The 24683-nt window shown below is 38.8% G+C and overlaps 1 protein-coding gene and 1 pseudogene across 1 annotated transcript in view; one reads left to right on the forward strand and one right to left on the reverse strand.

Moving 5' to 3' along the window:
* The window catches only part of SLC35F1 (solute carrier family 35 member F1), a 573453-nt gene that overhangs the window by 14150 nt on the left and 534620 nt on the right, over positions 1-24683 (reverse strand). The gene's annotated exons all lie outside the window — the stretch shown is intronic.
* Positions 13145-13541, forward strand: LOC110197604 (small ribosomal subunit protein eS12 pseudogene; annotated as a pseudogene).

Genomic DNA, 24683 nt, shown 5'->3' on the forward strand with positions numbered 1-24683 from the left:
TGTATCTTGAGATACATGGCTTTAAAGGTTTTGGTTTTTAATATGATTGTTTTCCTAATGTTGACTCATCCTGGAATCCAAGGTATAAATTTAACTTGGTCATAATGAATTTCTTAGATAAATCACTGTAATCTTAGATAAATCACAGGATATTGTTTAAACTTTATTAATTAATGATATTGGCCTATGGTTTTCCTTCTGTGTTTTAGCATTCCCTAGTTTAAGTATTAGGACTATCTTTAACTCATAAAAGGATTCCCATAGGGTGCTTTCTTAATTTTTGAGAAGAGTTTGTAAGGTTATTTAAAAGTTAGATAGAATTCTCCTTTAAATCCATCAGGATCAAGAGTACTATTTCCTTTTCTGAGATTAAACATCTCTGTCTGATCTGACAGTGTGGTTACTTTGTACTTTTTAATGTATTCGTCTCTTTCTTTTGTGTCTTGGCTAGCATGTAGCCATGTATAATATGTTCTGATTATTATTTTTATTTTTCCTGGTTATGTTGTGATTTGGCTTTGCTCATTTTCTACTTCATTGATTTTATTTTTTGCCCTCGTTTTAATCAGACTAGCTAAATGTTTGTCAATTTTATTAGTGTTTTTCAGAGAATTAGCTTTCGCTTTTACTTATTTCTCTGTTTTGTTTTTGGTTTCCTTTTCTAATTTTCATATCTACTCATGTTTATTTTAGCTGTTTATTGTTTAGCTTCTAATTTTTAAAAATGTACATTTAGTTTATTAAGCCTCTCTTTTTTTCTATTTTGTTAATGTATGTTTGTAGGGATATGATTTTTTCTCCCTGAGGACTGCTTCACCTGTCATCTCAGAAATTTTGTTATGTTGTTCCATCATTATAATTTTCTTTCATATACTCGTTATTTCTATGATTTGTTCTTTTACCCACATATTATTTAAGAGTTCATTATTATGTCTACTTTATTCTGTGTCTTTTGTTTATGGCTCCCCAAACAATGACTCTTTTTATTTCATTATGATTTATAAAAGATGTATTTACTTTTTATGTCTTTTTACATTTGTATCTCTGTGTATGAGGATACATGGTCTATTTTTCGTAAAAGTTTCATGTGATACTGAGAAATATGGATATTCTTTTATAATCCTTTTTAGAAGATACCATAAGGCTTTTAGCTGTATTTTCTTCAGCAATTTGTTCAGTTCCATATTTTCCTTTCTGTTTGTTTTGTATTAGACTTATCAAATAGTGAGAGAAGGGACATTTAAGTCACTGCTACTATTGTATTACTGTCTTATTTCTTCCTGTAGCTCAGCTGATGTTGCCTTTGGGAATTCAAACACTAAGATATTTGGAGTATATAAGTTTATTACTGATATTGGTTTGTTGTTTATGGTTTCTTTCAGCATAATGTAGTTTTCTTGTTTATCTCTTTTTTTGAATGTCTGTTTCTGTTTTGTCAGAGAGCATGTCTGCAATTCCTGATTATTTGGATTAAGATGCATAATACATTTTTTTCCCCATCCTCTCAGTTTTACTTTGTGTTTCTTAGAAGCAATAGATTGTAGGGTTTTGTTTTATTATCCTATTTGTTACTCTTTTTTCATTTTTTTGGGGGGTTGCTTAATCTACTCACATTTAAAATTATGAGAGTTAGTTTTATATTTTGATCCATTTATTTATTTTTAATGTTCCCCCCCCGTTATGATTTTCTCCCCTCTTCCACTGGAATCGCAATACTATATTTCTTCAGTTACTTTAGCTTAGTCTTTTTAAGGTGCCATATTCCCACTGTTTCTCTTTCCCTCACCCTTGATGTCCCTTCTCATTTTTCGTACTTTTCCCTTTGGAGTTTTGCTTATTCATTCCTTTCCCCCCTTCTTTTATCTAGCTGTTTAGTTCTTCTCCTCTTTTTTCCTCTCAGCTAGTCAAATAGATTCCCTCTTCTTTTCCTCCCCTTTAACTAATCCCATTCATTAGTATTAAAATTTTCATTCTATTCCCCATGGAATCAAAATTCCCAAGATATCCATTATGGGCTCTCCCCTGCAAGAAGTTTGGCCACTGCCTTGTAGAACTTGCATCATAGATTTTCCTTTTCTATTGTGCATCACTCCCAGAAAAATGTTCATTCTTTTAGGTGACAAGAGAGGGTACTACTCTGTTCCTCAACAGTGCCCCCAGTTTTGCAATCCACCTCTAACCTTAAAATCTCTTCCCTGGCCCCATTCCCTTTGATTTCTCCAGTTACCAGTTGCCCTCAGGAGCTTCAACTTCCTCCTGAGGAAGGATGAATGGTCTTTTCGAGCACCAAATCCCTGCAGCCAACATCCAGCACATGGTCCCCATCTTCCTTCATAGAACATTTCTCTTCACCCATAGAAGCTTTCACCAGTAAAACCTCTTCCCACCACCAAAACAAGGTCTCCTTCTCACTCCTCCCCCTTCAAATTCCTTCTCCCTCCTCACCCACTCCTATGTAAGCTCTTCTCTTCCTGAGAGATTGAAGGAATCATCTTCCCCTCATTGCTAGCTCTTGACTAGGGTGCATCACACACTCCCCTCAGTCCCCTTCCTGACCTCTCCTCTTCCATGTACCTTATTCTTTTTTTTTTTTTTTGTAATTTACTCCAGCAAAAAAATTGATTCACTTCTAGGTGAGGTGCCACAAGGTTCTGTCCATAATGCTACTGGCTCTACCTTCATCTGTTGTCTGTTTTCACTTCTGTCTCTTCACGTACATTTAGAAAGAAATCTCTTACTGGGTCCTCTGCTGTCACGCTGTTGCTGTCCTTGGATGTATTTGTTCACTCCTTCTACATTTTTGTTATCTGAGTGTTGGAGAGGCAAACCATCTCTTCAGGTGTAAATTTCTTTCTAAGGTTTTGAATACCTCTTTATTATAGAATGTCCATCTGTTTTCATTTATGGTTAAACTTGGATTTGCACGGAAGTTCACCCTGGATTGCATCCTGAGCTCCATTGCTTTTCAGAATACATTATTCCATTCCCTCCTGCATTTTCTGATGAGTACAGAATAGTCTTGTGTTATTTGAATTTCCTTTCTTTGTGTTTAACAATCTTTCTCCTTGCTTCTTGTTGTTTCTCAATTGTTGAGCTCTTTCTCTCAGGCTTAATAGATTGTCACATCCCCTACATCCAGTGTTGTATCTAGTTCCCTTTGTTTCTTAGTGGTCTGGCCTGGCAGAACAGAATACTACCATGCTGGTGCTCCTGCAGCTTAGGTTGATTTCTGTTGTTTGGCTCTCTGAAGCTTTGGGATCAGGAGGATGCCAGGGTGTGGAGTTGAGCTCTATTTCAAGCCCAGGCATATGTTCTGCCCTGTTCCTTTTGTTCTTCTGGTCTGTTATAGAGATCTTTTGCAGCACAGCATGCTGCTATGATGCTAGCTATTGAGGTCTCAGCAAATTTCTGCTGTTTGGAGCTTGGATCTCCATAGCGATAGAAGGTGGGGTGGGGCACGACCAGGGTGTAGGGATGTATTTTGTTGAGCTTATAGGTCAAGTGGTCTAGGGCAACCTTGCTACCAATAGCATGGTGTGCAGTGAGGGAGGTACTGTTGAGTGAGCTAAAATTACATAATAGTTTATGGAAATATTTACCTTCTTCTGGATTCCTGTTCCTAGATAATGGAGATAGCTGAAAGTGCTTTATCTTTGTTGCATAATTTCTGTTTTGGAGAGGTCTGAGAGATTATGAAGATCAAAGAAGATGTCTAGTCCTCCATCTTGTTGGGTCAGGTGACTTGGAAGTAAGCTCAATTATTTCTATCTTTCTGAAGAAGCAAAACTGCTATCAATACTATCTACATTTTTGTATCCTAGGACAATGCCGCAGTTTTCTTGCCCTGGGTATAGCTCTGGATGACAGTTTCTTTTGAACAGGTATTTTAGTAATTTTTTCCTGTCTTCTTTTTAGAAAATGAATTTTGTCCTTTCCAATTTTTTTCTTTTCATAAATCCTGTATATCTTTTGCTAGAACCTTTAGCCCAAATGATGAAGCATAAATCATTAATAAGTGTGTGGGAGTAAGGAGCAGGAACGTGGGGAGAGGGCTAGTTAGGACACAAGTACATAAGGTCTAATATAACATTTTCTCCCTACCCAAACCTTATTGGGTTAAATATACTGCTTGTTGTTTTTCTAACGTACTTGGCCTTCTAGGTAGTCCTAGTTTTAAAAGTAAGTTATGCACTGGCCCTGGAGAGTCAGGAAGACCTGAGTTCATATCTGGCCTCAGACATTTGATAGCTGTTCAACCCTATTCAAATCATTTAATTCTAATTGCCTCCAAAAAAAGGAGTATGGATATGAATAAAGATGATAAAAAATGAATTTATTTTTGTATATGCATCCAGGAATCTCAATGCATTCAGGAAATTCTTCTAGGCCCTTGAAATATTTGAAAATTTTCATTGGAAGTCATTTGGCAAGACAATGAATACTTTCCTTTCTATACAAAAATAAGTCTGGTGTTCCAGACAGGATAGACCACAGGATTTGGAGGCAGAGCATTTGGGTTTGAGACCACCTTTCTAACTTCCTATCTTTGTGACCTTGGGCAGAATATTTGGGTCTGTTTTTTTTTCCATCTGTCAAGTGAGGTAGATGAGCTAGATGATATTTAATATCTTTCCAGCTCTAAATCTGTGACCCCTCCTCTTCTGTACTGTACGAAGTCCTGGACTTGTAGGCAGAGGAGTCCACTGACCATTGTCCCGATTTTAGGACACATCCTCTGCCTGCTGGCTGGGACCTGCCAGTCCTCAACTAGAACTTCATTCCTTCAGCCAAAGGCATTCTTTTCTAAATCTGATTCCTGATTAATGTAGCTGTTTTTGGTCACTTATACTTTACCTTAATCAAATCTGAAGGCTATTTGTCTATAGACTTGGCCTTGCTATCGACTTTGGGAACCCTCTGTGTTAGATTAGATTGTTAGGTCTAATATAACATTTTTCTCCCTGCCAAAGCCTTATTGAGGTAAATGTACTGCCATCCCAACCTCATGAAAAGAAGACTAAGTTATTATCAGTTTTTACTGAATAAGTATGAATGAGTTTCAGATACTTTCTCCAGTCTTGATAGAGCAAGAAGTCAAAAGATGGAAAAAAGACATAGAACTGAGAGGCTAGGATTCTCCCAAACCCTTCACACTATTGGCTAGCGTATAGGCTGGCTGGAGCCCATATGATCACCTTAGATCACTCCAGATCAGGTATTGGGTAGGAATGGTTGGTGATTCTAATCTTTTGCTTCTCTTCTTCTTTCTGTGAGCTATCTTTTTGACCATCTTGCTTGTTATTAGACTACCAGAAAAGAGGGAGAAGGAAGATAGACAAAAATCAAATTAATCTGTTTTTCTAGAAGGAAGCGAGTCAGAAATGAGATCCTTGGAGTATCTGTGGATTCCAATGATTTATCAGAGCCCCTTTGTCCCACTGCTGGCTATACCCTTTCTTACCTCATTTAACCAATGCAAGTGTGTGCAGTCAGTGTTCTCTAGCAGAAGGGAACACAGGGAGTGAATGAATAATTGAAATTTGTAGGTAATTCTGAAACTTCACTTTAGCCAAGTGGTAACTTTCTCAGCCTTAACAAAACATTAAATCCAAAAGGAAAATTTGCTATTTTGAGTCATTTTATCCTATTTCCCCTAGCCAGCCCTAGAGGTTAAATGCTAATAAACAGCTTTGGAGCCAGAAGTGAAGTTGAGAATAGGAAGGGGGTGAGGTGGGGGGGCGGGGAAAGGAGCCTAGAGAAGACGCAAATTAGATAATTGGTGCATGCCTGTGATAATCTAATGTTATCTGCCATTGGATAGTTTAGTGAGGGGGAGGACAGTCTTACAAATGGCATATTCAAAAACTAGCTCTTAGAAAAAGGCAAATATTGCAGCAAGGGCTAGGAGCATTTGTTGCATTGTGTTTCATTACAGAAGACAGAATGAGCTTTGGGAATCAAGAACAAAAATCATCTTCTTTCTCCTTTATTCCTCCTCTCTCTTCTAAATTCTGAACCTCTTTATTGTCAAGCTGTAAAAACTCATTCTGTGCCACTTTTTCCAAACAGAGTCATGTTCTAGACTCACTTTCAGGGATACCTTGCTTTCTGAGGAATCTAGGTAGCACATAGTTTTGGGTCTGGAGTTAGGAAGATATGAGTTCAGATTCAGCCTCAGATACTTGCTAGCTGTGTGACCTTGGGCAATTCACTTAATCTCTGGTTGCCTCAGTTTCCTCAACTGTAAAATGGAGATAATAATAGCACCTACCTTCCAGAGTTGTTGTAAGGATCAAATGTGATAACATTTGTAAGGTATTTAAGTGCAGTACCTGCACATAGTTAGGCATTATATAAATGCTAACTAGAATAATAGTGTTTATTTAACTATTAAATATTTAATTTTCTTTCTCCCTGTAAAAATGATTGTGCTATGCTTTGTGGTTGAGTAGGAAGAATGCTGGACTGAGAGGTAGAAGATCTGGGTTGAAATCCTGCTTGTGATATTTAACAGTTATGAGCCTCTGGCAAGAGAATGTGTGATTTGTTTAAAACAAATAACCACATTTTATTTACCAGTGCTCTCTTACCAATGTTTTTTTTTTCTCCAGCCACTTAATCTTTTGGAGTCTCAGTTTCCTTATCGGTAGGGTGGGGCTTTTATAATGCCTGTAATTCCTTTCTCCTGGGATTGTTGTGTGGGATTGTAAAATGCTATATAAAGTTAAGCTATTATTATTCCTGGTGTGACAGCATAGTATTAGTGCATAGAATGTTGTATTTGGAGTCAGGAAGATCTGGATTCAAGGCAGCCTCTGATCTTATTAGTTGCTATGAGAACAGAGTAAGTCTTCTATGAATCTTATGGCATCTTTTAAAGTGTATTCTACAGATGGCAGCTGGACAGTATAGTAAATAGAGTGCTATGCCTGATGTCAGGAAGACTTGAATTCAAATCTGGCCTCACACAACTTACTAAATGTGTAACCCTGGGGAAGTCATCTAACTTCTGTTTGCCTTGGTTTTCTCAGCTATAAAATGAGGATGATAATAGCACTGACTATGTGCTAGGCACTGTAGTAACCAATGAGGAAACTATAATAGGTATATATAAATGCTTATTTCCTTCTCTTCCCTTTTCCCCTCCCCAATCTGCATTGGTGGAAGGAATTTCCACATTGAGGAAATCATAGACCCTTGAAATAATGATTATTACATTATTATTAATAATAATTTTAAAAGAAAATTATATGGAAAGAAGCTCCTTTCTGATTTTGTCTCCCTACAGTGTATGTGAGGAGAGTGGGTAGGCACCTCATATATTTAGCAGTAGAGTACTGTTCATGGGGGAAGAATGGATAATAAGGCAATGTTCCAGAGTGTTGAAGGTAACAACAAAAAATTAACTTGATCATGAGTGGATTTTCAGTTTTGCTTGATGATCAAACTTATGTTGTTGTTCAATCATTTTTCAGTCACATCCAACTCTTTGTGACCCCATTTGGGGTTATCTTGGCCAAGATGTACTGGAATGCTTTGCCATTTCCTTCTCCAGCTCATTTAACAGATGAGGAAACTGAGGCAAACAGCATTGAGTGACTTGCTCAGGGTCCCACAGCCAGTAAGTGTAGGCAGCTGGTTTTGAACTCAGGTCTTCCTGACTCCAGGCCCAGTGCTCTATCCACTGAGCCACTTAGCTGCCCCAGTGATCAAAGTATGAGCATACTATTTTTTTTCAAACATAGCATGATAAAGATCCCTTTATTTCTAATAAACATTTCTTTAATCTCTACAAAAAATTCATCAAGAATAATTCACTATGGCATGGATTTGGGTATGGGGGAAAGTATCTATCATGAAACCTATCTAAGGGGACTTCATTCAAGAGCATTTCACAGTATCACAGAACTTCAGACTTGCAAGGAACCTCAACAGCCATTTTAGTCTAATACCCCACTGAAGAACCCCCACTTTAACATATCTGATAAGTGGTTATCCAGACTCTTCTTGAAGGCCTCTGTAAATGGGCTACCCATTATCTCCCAAAGTAGCCAGTTCTACCTATGAATAACTCTAATTGTTAGGAAGTTCCCCCCAATAAATTTAATCTTTACAACGAGATTAAATTTGTTCCTTTTCAACATCTGCCTTCTGTGATCTGACAGAATAAGCCTAATTCTTCTTTTACAGAGTTTCCCTGTAAATACCTGATTGATGAAAGTACATGGAGAGCCTCATGACAATAATCTTTAATCGAAAGATGATTTTACCCACCCCAATGGACTTTAAGAACCATATAAAGAGACCCCAACATATATTTGCCATGAGAAATTTAGAGTTCATTGGGGTATTATAATCCTATACTATCTATATGCCTTCAGAAAAAGATTTGAACATGAGAAACAATTACAACCATTTTTAAAATAGGAAATGCAAAGAAAAATGATTTCATTGCATTGTGTCCTCTCTTTTTGCTTGATATTAAGAAGACAATTGCACCAGGTCTTATTAATGGAGTCCCTACTTGTTCGAAATACTGTCTCCATTTCAAGAACAGGGAAATCACTGGGAGACTTATGGCTACTGTGAAATCATTAATTGCAAATAAATCCTAGAGCTTAGGCTTCTTGAGAAAAAAAATTAGAGAAATGGTATGTAAACTCTATAGGAGAGACAGAAGAGGACAGAAAATAGACTGAAATCCTTTCAGTTCTTCTCAGTAGATTGGAACTGACAAGTCACTAAAGCATCAGGTAAGAGCTCCACATTACCGTAAGGGAGGGAAGCTCTAAGAACAAACAAAACACCTTGTTAGTCAGAGCAGAGCACAGCACTTAGCATCTCCATTCCAGAAATGTCTTTGAACAACAAAAATAGAGGACAAAGAGCTGCTGTTAAGTCTAAATTGTGGTGTCTTTCCCCTTAGGCCCAGATTACTGTCATAAGTTCCCAACATGCCCTTGTGAGCTCCTTTATCTAACTCCTAACAGGGACAGATTGTTAAGCTTTACAAAGCTGAGGAATGATGCTTATATATGAAGGCTATTTAACATAATGATCCTAATATAATGATATGTAACATAATGAACATAATGATAATAACTCACATTTCTACTGTGCTTTAAAGTTCTCAAAATTCTTTACACCAATGTCAGAAGAAGTTGACATAGTGAAGTAAGATGGTGATGGAAGGTGTCATAATGTGTAAATGGAGGAGGATGGAAAAGGTGAGAAGGGATTGGAAGCCAGATTTCTATTTAAGACCTTCTTTCAGACAACAGTTGAGGGAAGCTCCTAATTACATTAGGGTTTGGGAATCTTTGGAATGTCCAAAGTGAAGATCGAATATAGTTTAACAAGGGGTAGAGTACCACCATATTTCATGAAAAGAAGGTGAAAACTCCTGGAAGAAGGAGGAAATTGCATCAGACAAAACTTGGTTCAAGAATACCTACCCTACTTGTAGTAGGAATAATATCCTAATCTCTCCTCTGTATGTTACCCACCCCCCATGCAATTTAGGCTAGCTTTCCCTTAAACAATAAACATTTATTATTTCTTATGGGCTAGGTGCTATGTTAAGTGCTGGGGATAAAAAGAAAGGCAAGACAATCCCTGCTCTCAAGCTACTTACAATCTAATGGAGGAGACAACATGCAAACAGCTATGTGCAAACAAGGTGTATACAGCCTAAACTGGAGACAATCCAAGAAGAAAGGTACTAAGATTAAGTGGGATTGAGAAAACTGAAACCATTTTTAAGACTTGATTGTCTCCAGGGACTAAAGACTCATGATGTTAATATCACTGATTACAAAATAGCCACACAAAACTCCAGGTGCTCTCTGATGCTTGGGTGGTATACCACAATGGGCAGCTCAGTGTCAGGGGACATTTGCTCAGCTAATTCAACTTAGAGTGAGTCCAATGCATGTTTTGTTGACTTTCCTTTTCTGTGGCTTAGTAAATTTCTCATTGTTGAATGAATGTCCTAAACTGTTGAGTGACCTACAAGATTCTCGTTTCATTCCAATATTGAACACAAACTATCACTAGACTGCCTGGAGCAAGGCTCAATCCAAAACATCTCTCTCCTTTCTCACTCCCACTGGAGCAAATAAGACAAAGTTACCTGTAAGAGATAGAAGTAAGAGTTATGGAGAACTGAGGCTCTTTGTTCCAGCAAGGGGGAATTTTGTGGAGAGTTTCAGAGATTATAATGTGTGCTTTTGTCATGTAACAATTATACGTACGCAAAATACAGGTTGGTTTCTGTACTAGGGAGAGTCTCCTCAGATTTGTGAAATGGTGGGAAAAAACTCCCGAAGAAAATTAGGAAGTATTGCTGAGAATATAGAGGTGAGTAAGGAACTGAAGACCTTAGAGGCAAAAGTATTGCTTTCATCACTGCTTTTAACTGAAGGTAGAGACTCCAGAAGAGAAATGAGTTGTGAGAAATGAATAGCTGGTGAAAAAGATGGTGCTTGAGATCATGCTTTAGATTTTGGGGTAGGAATGTCTTGGGCAGGGATGGAATGTACCTGAAGTGAAAATACCCTTGGCCTTGGATTTACAAATCTGATTAAATGGACTTTGTTGAAAATGGAATGGTTAAGGGAGAAAACTGTACATCTGCCAAGCCAGAAAGTAGCAACAAAGGTAGAAGAGTGTCAGTGGAGTGGACCAGCAATTCTTATGAGACAAAATATAAGAAGAGGGACTTTAATAAAAATACAAGGCCTCACATTTATGTATAAAATATGGGTAATAAAAAAGTGAAGTATAGATCTAAAGGCAGAGAGATAAATTTGGCTCCATAAGTATTCACTGAAACTTGGTAGGATGTGGCTTATGACTGGAATATAGTCATGGAAGAGTATAATTTATCCAAGAGGAACAGATTAGATAAAAGGAACTATGTAGTAGCACTGCATATTGCAAATATATATTTATATGGGGAAGCCTACAGACTGGAGTGGGGCAGCATGGTGGGGAGCTCTTAAGTGATGATTAATGAAGAGAGAAACAGATGTAATAATGTGGTAGGAGTATCCACCTAGGGAGAAGGAAGAAAAATTAATAATGAGTTTGGGAAACAGACCACAAAATTAGGTTGGATATAGGACATAATAATGATAAGGGACCTATCCTCTCTACTCCGTCTCTTTTCCTCTGAAAGTAGAGCAGCTGATAAATTCTTCAGGACTCAGCTCAAATCTCACCTTTTGTGGGAGGCCTTTCCCGGGTCTCCTCTTGTGAGTGCTTTTCCTCTGAAATTACCTTCCATCTTGAATGTATCTTGTACATGCTTAATTATTTACATGTTGTCTCTCCCCTTAGAAGGTGTACTTCTTGAGGGTAGAAGCTGTGCTTTTACATTTCTTTATATCCTCAAAGTGCCAAATCTTGATGACTGCCTGAAAGTGTCCCTGGATCACTTGCCTCATTACTGTAACTGGTATTGGGGTTGGAATAGGGAAGTGTTACTTTGAGAAAGGAAGAGAGAGTTGAGACTAGTTCACTAGGATGAGCCAGACATTTTAGTTCCACCATGAGGCCCCCAAACCACACTGTACCCACCCAAGCCAATGTTTTCAGTGTGGTAGCACTAGTCATTTGGCTCAAAGTCTCTTACTTTGATGGGACATTTGGCTCATAATGTTTCTTCCACAGAAAGTTTGGTCTAGGACCTCTCCCACTAGTCAGCTATTCACTATTGGGCAAAAGGGGCTCAGTCCCAAGGTTTAGTGGTGAAAAGAGCTGCAAGGGTTCCAGACTTAAAAGAGACTCCAATATGGCAAAGAACTGATCAGAATTCTCCTGTCTGTAAGCTGGGGAGTCTTTGAGATCTAGAATACGTGGGTGGGGAAAAACAAACTAACAAAAAAACCCCCAAGATCTTTAAGTTCAGGTTGCTGCCACAGATGAAAAAAGTTCTAGAAAGGAAAGATAAAGGATTTGACAGATTACCTTTTTTGGCAAAGCTCTAAATTGTAAATAGGGCAAAAAGAAAACTATGACCTTGGCACAGTTCAGTGAACTAAGAGAAGGGGTAGAAGGAGGATCCATTAAAACAAAATTCAGAGAGTGCTGGAAAGCAAAATACGGACTCAGATGCTCAGTGGCCTCTCTTGGGAGAAAAACAGAGAAGGATGGAATCCTAAGAGTGGAGAAATAACATCAGTATCCTCCAATACATCAAGAACTTATTTTGATGGCACACCTCCACTGGTAGTCTGCAATAAACGTCTCTAAGACTTAGTAATCTTAAAGCATTACTATGTACAAAAAATTCCTTACCCTATTGCCAAGTTGGTGTTGAGCCTCCTATTTTTCTTTTTTGTCAACTCAGACAATTTGATGGATGTGAAGTTGAACAGCAGAGTTGTTTTAATTTATATTTCTCTAATCATTGGTGATTTAGGACATTTTAAAAATATGATTGTAGATAACTTGGTTTTTTTCCCTCTGAGATCTGCCTGTTTATATCCTTTGATTATTTATCAATTGGGGGATGGCTCTTGTCTTATATATTTGAATCAGTTTCATGTATCTTGGACGTGAGACCTTTATCAGATGAGCCTCTCCAAATTTAGCTAGGCTGGTCCTTGGACGAATAGCCACTCTGTTATCTGCCAAGCAGATATAAATAGTAAGAGTGAGGAAAGGGAAGAGGACTTCATAGTTTGATGTAGGTATCCCTGGAGGTGGTTGGCTTAGGGTCATGGGAGTTGAGAAGGTTGATGAACTCCAGTGGTCCAAGGTGTTTAAAGAGACATTAAGGATGAAGGCAAAGATTTTTGAAGTGATTGCCAGATAGCTAGCATTTATACAGCATATTAAGTTTTGCAAAGTGCTTTACAAATATTATCTCATTTGATCCTCAAAAGAACCCTGTAAGGTAGGTGCTGTTATCTCCATTTTACAGATGAGAAAACTGAGGCTGAAAGAAGTTAAATTATTTTCCCAGGGTCAAATAGCTAGTAAGTGATGTGGGATTCAGACTTGGGTCTTCCTGATTCCAAGTCTAGCACTCACATGTAGAAGTAATATTGAGCTCTCTTTCTCTGTCTCCTCTGAGTCGAATGGGAGACTGAGGCTCCCGAGTGTTTTCAAAATTTAGCTTTGCCCATGAATCGCTGCCATGGCCGAGGAAGGCATTGCTGCTGGAGGTCTAATGGACATTAACACTGCTCTACAAGAAGTGCTGAAGACTGCACTCATCCATGATGGCCTAGCTTGTGGAACTCGTGAAGCTTCCAAAACTGTGGACAAATGCCAAGCCCATCTTTGTATTCTTGCTTCCAACTGTGATGAACGTATGTATGTAAAGTTGGTTGAGGCTCTGTGTGCTGAGCACCGAATCAACTTGATCAGGTTGATGAGAACAAGAACCTAGGGAATGGGTAGGTCTCTATAAAATTGACAGAGAGGGAAAGCCCCATAAAGTGATTGGCTGCAGTTGGGTTGTTGTTAAGGACTATGGCAAGGAATCTCAGGCCAAAGATGTCATTGAAGAATATTTTAAATGCAAGAAATGAATAAATAAAAGCCTTGGTCTGAAAAAAAATTAAAAAAGAAGTAATATTGGCATTCAGACTACACTCATTGAAGAAGAAAAAAGAAAGACCTGAACGTCTAGATGGCAGCAAGAAAGATGTGGATGGATGAAAGAATCTAATGTCATCTCCATAGTAAAGTAATATTTGTTACACTCAAGCTGAGTGATATAAGAGTGTGTTACTGTCCAGTGCTATGAGGGAGGGAATAGGAGATGGAGCTAAAGGCTATATTCCTGATGCCACATTCATAGGAAATGGCCTTAAGTGATGGGGTAGTTAGGTGGTACAGTAGAGTGTTGGGCCTCGAGTCAAGAAGACTCATCTTCCCAAATTCCAATCTGGCCTCAGACACTTACTTGCTATGTGACCCTGGGCAAGTCACTTAACCCCATTTGCCTCCATTTCATTATCTGTAAAATGAGCTGGAGTTGGAAATGGCAAACCATTCCAGTATCTTTGCCAAGAAAACCCCAAATGGGGTCATGATGTGTTGGACAGGACTGAAAGGACTAAATAACAACAATGCTAACAAAGGGTGGAAGTTTGATGTGATCAACACAAAGTGTAACAATCTTCAATGTATAATAAGATATGAATGATTCAGTTTAGAGATCACCTTAAAACTATCTAGATAACAATGAGAATTTATTTGACCCATGGCTGCAAATTAAAAAACTTGAAAAAATATTACTTGCAATTTTAACTTAGACTGCCAAAAAGGAGACATTTTAACAGCTGGTATATATGTTGAATATAAGATTTTCAAAGCACTCTACTGTTATCTCATTTTAAACAACTGGAGGACTAGAGCCAGGCCCTTGAATGAACCTAACTCTACATATCCCTTGGAACGTGATGGTGGATGGAGATGAAAATGCCTCCAGAGTCATGTGCAGGACAGGACAAGGATAAGACCTTTGGTTTCATTGGTATAAGGAACTTCCAGGTGATGAAACAATACTTAAAGCCTGAGCTGCCTAGAGCACTCACTGAAAGGCTACTTGCCCAGTGTCATGCTGCCAGTATGCATCAGAGTCAGGACTTGAACACAGCCTTTCCCAACTTTGAGGTCAACTTTCCATAATTAAGCCAGGCATAATAGAAAGACATTATTTGTTTCTTGACTCTTCCCAGAGCAAGTGGAAGGGACTTTCTCTGAAGCTCTGACCATCAGTCACTGATGCTAATGCATTCAGATTATTGAAAGATTAGGAAGGATCACCCTTTCTTGTTTGGCCCTCATTCAGCTTGCTGCTGTGAAAGCAAAAGGTACTTATCAGTTCATCTTCAACTTATTATCCAGCAAGAGACGCCTATGAAGGATAAGACCTAGAGAGCTATGAATCCAGTAGCTACTTAAAGCTCAGAAATATGGGGTAGTCCTTGAATATGCTTCAGGAAAATCCGAAAATGTGGGGGTTAGCAATTTCTATTGCTAAACGGCATAGAAAGGACGTCTGAGAGTTTCCCAGTAGGAATGTTCTGTGGCAGGATTGATCCAGAAATGCCAATGGCGAGGCAAAATTCTGCTTTTGACAAGGTGAGTTTGTGGAATCTAGAGTAAAATTTACTACTTTTTTTTTTTAGTGAGAGGAAAAAGAAAATCATTATTAAAATCTGTTCCATTCTGTACTTCTGTATTTTGTAAATGTAAGCTCCTTCTGGGCAAGGGCTGTCTTTCTGCCTGCATATTCATTCCTAGTGTTTAGCACAATGTCTGGCACTTAATAAGCACTTAATAAATGCTTGTTGACTGTTGGTTGAAGTGTATGAAAAAGTGTCAGCTTATTGGTTCAGCAAACCATGTCAAAGTCAGGAAATCTTGGAGGAGGACTCTTCTCCTAAGATTTCTAGACCAGAGAGATGTGAGTAATTTTTGGAGAAGCAATCATGTTTTGGAGATACTTTAGACTTGTACTGTCTAAAGATTGAATGACAGGGGCTTGTATTAGGTAATGTGGAAGCCCTAGACACTTGAAAAAATTTAGTGGCTGTAAGTGGCTTTATCAGTCATTAAATAACGTAAATTACTCATCACTGTACAATGGTGAATCATTAACCAAGGTTAACGTTATTAGAGACAGAGAGCTTTCTAAATGCTCAAATGTTAGACCATAAGGACTACCAGGGCAGAAATGCATCTTATCTAAAATTTATTTCTTCCTTAGAGCCTAGAACAGTGCTTGCACATAGTTGCAAGGGAACTTAGAGAACACTTCATCCAATAATAATGAAAATAACTAGCATTTTTATAGTGCTGTAAGGTCTACAAACAGAGCCTTCTGACTCTGAAACTGGGGCTCTTTTCATTGCTTCCTAAAGCACCTAATAAATGTTTTGCTGAATTGAATTAAATGGTTTATATATTGGTTCCTAGGAGTTAAGAGAAGAGGTTTCTTTCTTGGTTCCTAGGCTTATGTCCTCTAAATCGCTAATTAAATTCCTTTGCCTGAAGCGGTGGGACCTTACATTTTCCCACAGGATTTGGAGCTAGGACTGACTTCAGTGACCAGGCACAGAGGTGTCAACCACCCAGCCCATAATATATATGCCTTAGTGGGTCCTAAACCTGAGTAAAACATAATTAGGAAGATATTTAACAAAATAAATAAAAATACAATAAAACATTACATTTTAAAACTAAATATGCAGGCCACCGGGATCATTATGTGCTGATTAATGCTCCTTCTTTCTCCTGTTTTCTAAATTCCCTTATTTTAAAGATGAGAGAACTGAAAGACAAAAATAGTGACTTGCCCATGGTCACCCAAGTTGTCAATTAGCAGAGTTGAAATTCAAACCCAGGTCCAATGACTCCAAATCCAGACTGTTGTAAGGAAAGAATGTCACAGATCTTCTTGCCCTATTCAGCTATATGATTGTGAATTGTTATATTGTTTTTATTATTTTTGAGATAAAAACAATGACAAATGGATTAATGAGGAAGATCTTGGAAGTGGGGTGGAGAAGGCTACATCTGATCCTGAGCCTTGAGAGAAACTGCTTTTAAAAAATAAGAAGTTGAATTTACTCCAACAAGGATCAGTTAGTTTTATAGGGTATGAGTGGCTCACTGCCCCATGGACATTATCATTTCATAAAATCAATTCAATAAGCATTTGTCATGAAAACCTACCATGTGCCAGGAATGGTGGTAGGTAGTGGGTACAAAGACAAAAATAAGTAAACCTTGCTCTCTAGGATCCTATATGGAGGGAAACATTTACCTAGCTAAACCCATACAAAATTTCTATCACTGGTCTCTTCCTGTCCATTGCTGTCCCTTCCTGTCTCTTCCTTTCCCTTCTCTTCTAATTCAGAATGGTAGGGTGGGATGGGGTGACTAAAATTGGGGTAATCAGAAAAGGCCTCTTGAACAAATGGCATTTGAGGTGGGCCTTCAAGGCAACTAAAGGTTTTAAATGGCAGAGGTGAGGAGAGAGAATATTCTAGGCCAGAGATGGGGAACCTTTGGCCTCAAGTGCAGCCCTTTGACTGAATCCAAACTTCACAGAACAAATCACCCTAATAAAAGGATTTGTTCTGTGAAACTTGGACTCAGTCAAAAAGCCATGCCCAAGGACCTAGAAGTGTGGCCTTGAAGGCCGTAGATTCTCCATCCCTGTTCTAGGCCTAGGGAACAGCCCATGCAAAGGGATAGAGATGAGAAAATGTCCTGTATAGGGAACAGAAAGTAGACTTGTTTGGTTGGAATGTACAGCAGTGTGTGCATGTGCATGTGTAAGTGCATATATATGTGTGTGTGTGTGTGTGTGTGTGTGTGTGTGTGTACTTCAGCCTTTCAAAAATAGGTTGGAGCTAGAGAGCAAAGAACTTTAAATGCTAAATGGACGAGTTTGTATTTTACTCTGGAGGTAGTGTAGAGGCACTCAAGCTTCTAGACCAGGGGAATGATGTGGTCAAACTCATAGTAATCTCAGTTTTGGAATTGTAGAGGATGGCTTGTAGAGAAGGGATTGGTTGCAGGGGAGCCTTTTGTAATACAATCCATGTGGTGGTTTTGATGTGAGGAGAGAGAAGTGGATGAATGTGAGAACTGTTGCAGAGATAGAATTGGAAGATTTGGCAAGTAATTGGACAGAGGTGGGTAACCTGTGGCCTTGAGACCACACTTGAGGACCTAAAGGGCCACCTGTGGCCTCGAGGCTGCAGGTTCCCCAATCCTGTAGTTGAATATAGAAGGTAGGCCTGAAGAATTATGAGTTGAGGATGTGAACCTGGTTGGCTAGAAAGATAGTGCATGAGAAGAATAGAAAGTTAAAGAGGAGGGAAAGAAGGGGTGGGTTTAGGGAGAAAAGACAATAAGCCTCGAGAGTCAGTATGGACTTGTTGGAAGAGTATTGAGAATCTAGAGAATGCAAACCAGACTGTAAACATGGTGGGGGTTCCTTAGCTAAGGACTGTGACTGATATAGCTACGGTGTTGCCAGCTTCTGGGCTTAAATACTATCCAGAACAAGAAAACCAGACAAACCTGGCTCCATAGAAAAGCCCAAACAAACAAAGGGATAACTTGAGTTTCTCATTTTGGGTTTGCATTCAACTGAGATGACAGTGACCAGTTCCGTTAGTATCAAAGGTTATACAAGAAGACAAACATTCTGTTTCGTGGTTTACTGAACTGGTAATAAATTGTCAAGGAAGAGTGAAGGTTTTTTTTTCCCAAGATAATTTAGGGCCTTCTAATTATAGTATAACCACCCTTTAAGACTCTGGTCTCAAAGGGATCAGGGCAGATCCTTGGGGCTTGACCCTAAGAGCATCTGTTTTTCCCCTATTTGGTTAATTGCTTTCAGCTGCAGTTTCTTTAGCAGAATTTCCTAGAATACTCAGAGTATATTTTGAGTTTATGTCTCCCAAAAGTATATGATAGGATCCCTACCTGCTGTATCAATGCTAAGATATCAAAATCAGGGCAACTTTTATTTCATCTCCCAGAAAATGCATTAGATGGAAAAGATTCATGGGAACTCACATTCAGGTATAGAAAACCCATGAATCACTTAAATAACTCATCAGCTCACCCAGAAAAGGAATTGCAATTTTGGTACCCCCTTCTTTTATCACTATCATTCACCAACCCTTCAAGAAAGTCCCCCTAGAAGGCTAAAATACTTTAGGGGCTACTGAATAAGCAATCCCCTTCCTTTCAGTGTTTGAGAAAATCATTGACTCAGCTCTCTGAGTAGACAGTCTTTCTCCAAGGAACACTCTCTCTTCGGAAATCCTCTTCTCTCCCTAGAAGGTTGAGTGACTAAACTCTCAAACTTAGGGTTACTTATAATTCCAGGATTCCCATCTTGGCCTAAGTGAGAATCCATATGTAGGCCTTTGCCAAGTGTTTTTGCAGGAAATCTCTCAGTAGCATGATAGATACCAAGTCTAGATAAGGGGAGAGGAGAGCTGAGAAATTCTCAGAGTGGTGGCTTGGGAAGGATATTTTGGTCTGGGTAGTTACTGGGGTGATGAGAGAAATAAGAGGATTGACCTGACCCTTCCAGAAGTAATGGCAATGTTGATTTGGTTGCAGATTTGATGACGATTGACAAGAATATACCAATGAGCATACAATTTAAGGTCAGAAAATTGCTACCTTAGACATATGGTGTGGTAGAGTGAAAGAAATCCTAGATTTGGAGTCAGAAAGCCTGGGTTTGAATCTCATCCTTGCTACCTGTCACGTGTATCACTTCTCTCAGCCTCAGCCTCTACATCTGTAAAATGATTAGGCTAGATGGCCTTCTAATATCCCTCTAACTCTAAATCTGTATTTCTAGGATGCTACCCAGAACAATTCACTGAAATGTGCTCATGCTTTATATAGACTAGGAGTCCCCCTGCTTTTTCTCCTCCTGCCCCTTAACTAGTTAACAGTGAATATGAAATTAAATATATTAAGGGGAAAAAAGAGATGAATGACTTGGTTAGTTTTGCCTGACTTCTCTGTCTGTGTTAGGAAAGCAAGAAGTTGCTAAGAATCTGATTTAAAAACAAATCACAACAAGTTATCTAAGCAGTCCAGTAGCTAAAGAAAAGAAAACGCATGAAGGCAGGGATGAATTCTTGTGGTGGCCTCTTTGGGTGTGTGCCTGTGTCTGATGCTACCACTCCAGGGCAAGGTTTCATTCTAAGCAGCAAACCTGGATAGCCTTATGGGGCCTTCTGTTTGCAAAACCAATTCATCTGGCAGGTTAATTTGTGCAGCTGATCACATCTAAGGCCCATAAGAGTGCTTTTAGAGGGTCATATGTCCACCCCGCCTTGGGTAATTTCACACATGAGTACAGGAACAGGCCAAAACAAGGAACTAAAATGAGTTTCTGCCATTATCTTTTATATGCCAAACAGACATTTCCACTTGGTTTGATAAATTGATCGAAATACTTGTTCACACAGCTTTCTGTTTTCTGTAGCCCAGCAAATGAAGGTCATTATAACAAAACCAGAAGTTGTGCTGAAGGGTTTTACAGGGTTTAATGATAAATCTAGTTATTACAAAGTGTTGCTTCTGCTTATTTCTGCTACCATTTTTCATGCATCTCTTCCAAGTTATAAGATCAAAGAATCAGAGTGGAAGGCAAGGTCATTTAGCCCAACACATACCTGACCAAGCATCCCCTCTATAAATCCATAACAAGTCGGTCATTCATTCTTCCCTTGCAATCAGTCAATAAACATTTATTAAATGCCTATTACATGCCAGACACTGTGCTAAGCCATGGGGATACCAAGTAAGGCAAAAGATAGTCTCTACCCTCAAGGAGCTCACAGTCTGATGGGGGAAGACAATATAAAAAAAGAAGCTGAAAGAAAGGAGAGAGTACTGGGGAGAGGGCATAATGAAGTCCAGAATAGAGTGGCTGGGTAGAAATGAAGAGATAGATGGCCTGGGCCCCCTCCTTTAATGGAGGATCTGGGAGGAGTTTGCCACTCTCCACCTTTTTCAAGCAGAGAGGGGAAGTAGGGGCCCCGGAGCAGGGGGCACAAACAAGCTGTGAGTTCCAGGGTTGATATGATCTTGTAGGAAGATGGGGAGGGGAGGAATCATGAAATTCAGAGGATTGTAGTTGTCCATTAGGAGATTGGTGGGGATTGATGGGGTATAGCGAACATTGAACTTGGAGATATAGGACCTTAATTCTAATCCCATTTCTCTTACTTACTAACTGGAGTGAGTTGCTTAACTTCTCTGGATTTTCATCTGTAAAATGAAGGGATTGTACCAGATACCCTCAAAGGTTCTTCCAGCTCTGGGTGTATAATTCTATCATCTCTCTAATGGTTAGACAGTTTGTCTTTTGCATCCATTCAAAATCCGACTCTATCCATTCCAAGCATCAATTACGGTTTTACCTTCTAGGATGAACTATAATAAGTCTGATCACTCTTCTGCGTGATAGTCCTTTGAGTGTTTGAAGACAGTTACCACTTCCTCCTGAAATTTCATCATCTCTAAGCACAACATCTCTAGTTCCTTTAACTAATCTTTAGAAAGCATGATCTTGAGGTATCTCAAGCAATCAACCAACAAGCATTTATTAAGCACCTAGAATGTGCCAGTCTACCAAGCCTGGGGATGCAAAACCAAATGGGAAATAGTATCTGCCCTCAAAGAGGAGACAACATGAACACATGTAAATACAGTCATAGATGTGCCGGAGCCAAGCTTGAACCGGCTTGGCTTAGGGTAAGCCAACTGTGAAATGTTTACAGTGAACATTTATACCCAGGAAATCAGAAAATTCTACAAATAATGACTTTACTTACTGTTTTGTTGATTGTGTAGACTTAAGATACTGATGAAGAAAATGAAAATGTGAATTAAATCTAAAAGTATGCATGAATACTTTTTTTCCCCTTTGGGAGTTGGTCATTAAACATTTATCAGCACACTCCTGAGTATATAGTCCATCTAAACTCTGGGGCATGCTTATCCCAATTCTCACTCTTGTGGACAAATTAGGTTCCCAGAGCTAGCCTGCCTATATTTCGCTCCTCCCCCACCTTGGTTTTAGAATCACTCTCAGGGGAGTGATTCTGCAATGCAATTGGCTTTGAGCCCCAGCAATGTGTTTCCCTTAAAGATTATCAGTTGAAAATCAGTCAGCTAGCCTTAAGGAGCTTTCAGAAAGGAGTATTTTTCAGAAAGAAATATTACTGAAGTGATATAATAAAAAACTAATACAAAATATTCTCCCCAAATGTCTGACAGCCTGTCCCACAAATATATACAGAGTCCAAGTCAAAGTGGGCTCAGCCTTAGAAAGCACATGTGGTAAAGGGATAACTCATAGCTCCTAGTTCTGTGGAAGTCCTTTCCCCACTTCCCCCCCCCCCAAGAAATTCCTTTCAGACATGATATAGGTTCTTTGAGGGGGGGGGATACTTGTGGAGCTGTGATGAGTCAAGGATTACACTGGTGTTATAAACCTGAGTGACAGGAAGGATGGTGGTACCCACAACAGTGATATGAAAGTTTGAAAGAGAGATGAGTTTTTGGGGAAAAGAATGATTTCTGTTTTGGATGTATTGAATTTAAGATGCCTGTGGTACATCCATTTAGAAATGTTCAAGAGGCAATGATGGGGGACAGGTACCCAGGAGAAAGACTCGGGATGAATATATAGATATGGGAAACATCTGGATAAAGATGGTAGCTGAACCTTTATGGGATTATCAAGGAGCTGATGAGGTCACCATCTCAGGATGGCTCTCCTCTGTATACTCTACAGTTTATAAATCTCCTTCTTAAAATGTTATACAATTCAAAGTCAAAGGAGCTGAGTTGTACTTATATGGCCTGCATACTGATCAGTATCCCTCATTCCAGTGTTAGTATACGGACACCACAAAACGCCCAGTTTCTTAAAGCTCATTACTGAGCAGCAATTGTTCAGGTGGGATTAGGTAGGTTTTGCAGAAGATTGAATCTAAAGCTGGTGAAACTTGCTTAGAGTATAGCTTGGGGGCTTTAGAACTGAAAACTATTGCCCATTCCATTAAGAAAAAAATAACAGGTCTCAGCAAATCCACAGATTCATCTTCCTTTACTCTTTTCTTTTTACAGAAATACCTGAGTGATTTGATTTGAAACTTTCTAGGGAAACCAGAACATCGCTCTTACCGCTGAATGAACAAAGCAATCTTGGTAGAAACATCTCCAGAGATAAATGGATGGGTGATAATATTAATGGATGTCAAAGGGGGTCTTCTGCTGACCTTTTCATTCTTCTCACCCCTATTCATTAATGCTTACCCTAGAGCATGATGTTTCTGCAGCCATCTTCTTAGAAATGGAAAGATCCTGGTAGCCTCAGGGTTACCTGAAGAAGTAGTTTTAACTATAGTGTCACTTTAGAGTATTCTCTATAATTTGGTTGATGGCAGGACTTCAAAGTGAAGAAGTTAGCCATGTGTCTCTATTTTCATATTTTACTCAGGAAGCAGATCAGGAATTGATATCAATAATAAAATAGAGAACTATTTGGTCAGAAGATTTTTAAGTGGAGGCATCCAAATAATGGGGATGTGGGAGTGGGAAAAATGCAATTTGGGTATGTATATTACACATACACATAAACACACATGCACACATATATTGAAATGAATTAAGTCACAAGTTGGATTTGCTAAAATAAATCTAGGCTTATCTAGCTTCTATAGGTAAGGTAACAGGTTTCTGAATAGCTAGCAATGCAGTAAGAAGATTACTAGGTATTGGAATGCTGCAGTGAATCCTTTTATAATAAAAATCTTCAATAATGTGAATGGTCACCAAAGTTACATGATCTCTGGCTGTCAGATGTTATATCTGACAAAAGTAGAAAAAATGGGGGCTCTGAAGGTGAGCAAGAATCTAGCTTGTGATAGTCATCATCACTTAGCTATTTTGTGTTTGTTATGATTAAGACATCAGGCAGATTCAGTGTAGCCCAATACACAAGGTTTTCCCACAACACAAGAGTACAAATACAGAAGTATAGGGAAAGCCATCCAAGTAACCATATGTCTTGAGTCACAATGCTCTGCTACAAAAAGGTCTCATCTGGATCTTTGCTCTCCCTCATTCCAACACCATCAGCTCTATAGTTGGGCCAGTTTAATAACATTAGTTCTGAGGCCTAGGTTCTCTCTAATTTTATACATTGCTTTAAGGTAGCCTTAGACTCAGAAAGTGGCTGATACCCTCATTTGTGTTATTGATAGCAGTTGTTACCTTCCTATTCCTCTAGTTCAATTTTCATGCTTCCTCGATCAGAGTTGCAATAATCACCTATTTTATTGCTCTGGTGACTTTGGAATTTGTATATTAGCTTTTCTCATCATGAGGAATACTTGTGCAGGTTGTGTCAATGCTCACAATAGCTTTTCATTCTTTTCTCCCTCATTCATTGACTTTTAAACAGGATAAAGTAACAATTCGTTATATTTGGAGGCTACTTGCTTGGCCATCCTTGGCTAGATTATGAATTACTAGCTGCCACCCAGTTAGTTATCTTCTAGCTGCTGAGAATGGGATGAGGCTGGAGTGAGCTGGCCCTTCCTCGACTGGCTCCAGTTAGAGAAGTTAACCTGACTAATCTGGTGGTATAGATTAAGAAAGTGCCTTTCCATTTTGAATGAGGCAGGATTCTCTTGATTAAAAACTTACATCCCTTGGGAAAGAGTTAGACATCCATGGATATTCAGGTCTGGCAGGGCATGGAATGCAGGGGATATTACCTCTCATGCTCTGGGAGGTGGTGTAGGCCTGGATTCTAGCCTGTGACCTGACCTGATTGGAAATTGTCAGTGGGACTTTTAAGACTCTCTTCTTAAGATACACCTTGGTTTATCCTCTCTCTTTCCTTATCATTCAGGAAGGATAGCTAAGGCTTGGGTTTATTCTTCTCTCTTTTTTTCATAGATGCTATAGCACTATTTAATTCTTCCATTCTAAGGTAACTGAATAGTAGGTCTCTTTGGGCTGAGGAATAGTACTGTGATAATTAATTTATATCCCTTTTTCTGAAATAATTGGTTTCACATTTTAGGATTACAGTTAACAATTTTATCATTTGTGGGAGTCATTTTATATAAATTTGCATATTTGTATTGAGC

The sequence above is a fragment of the Phascolarctos cinereus genome, unplaced genomic scaffold (genome assembly GCF_003287225.1).
Source record: "Phascolarctos cinereus isolate Bilbo 61053 unplaced genomic scaffold, phaCin_HiC Scaffold_5;HRSCAF=322, whole genome shotgun sequence".
NCBI lineage: Eukaryota > Metazoa > Chordata > Mammalia > Diprotodontia > Phascolarctidae > Phascolarctos > Phascolarctos cinereus.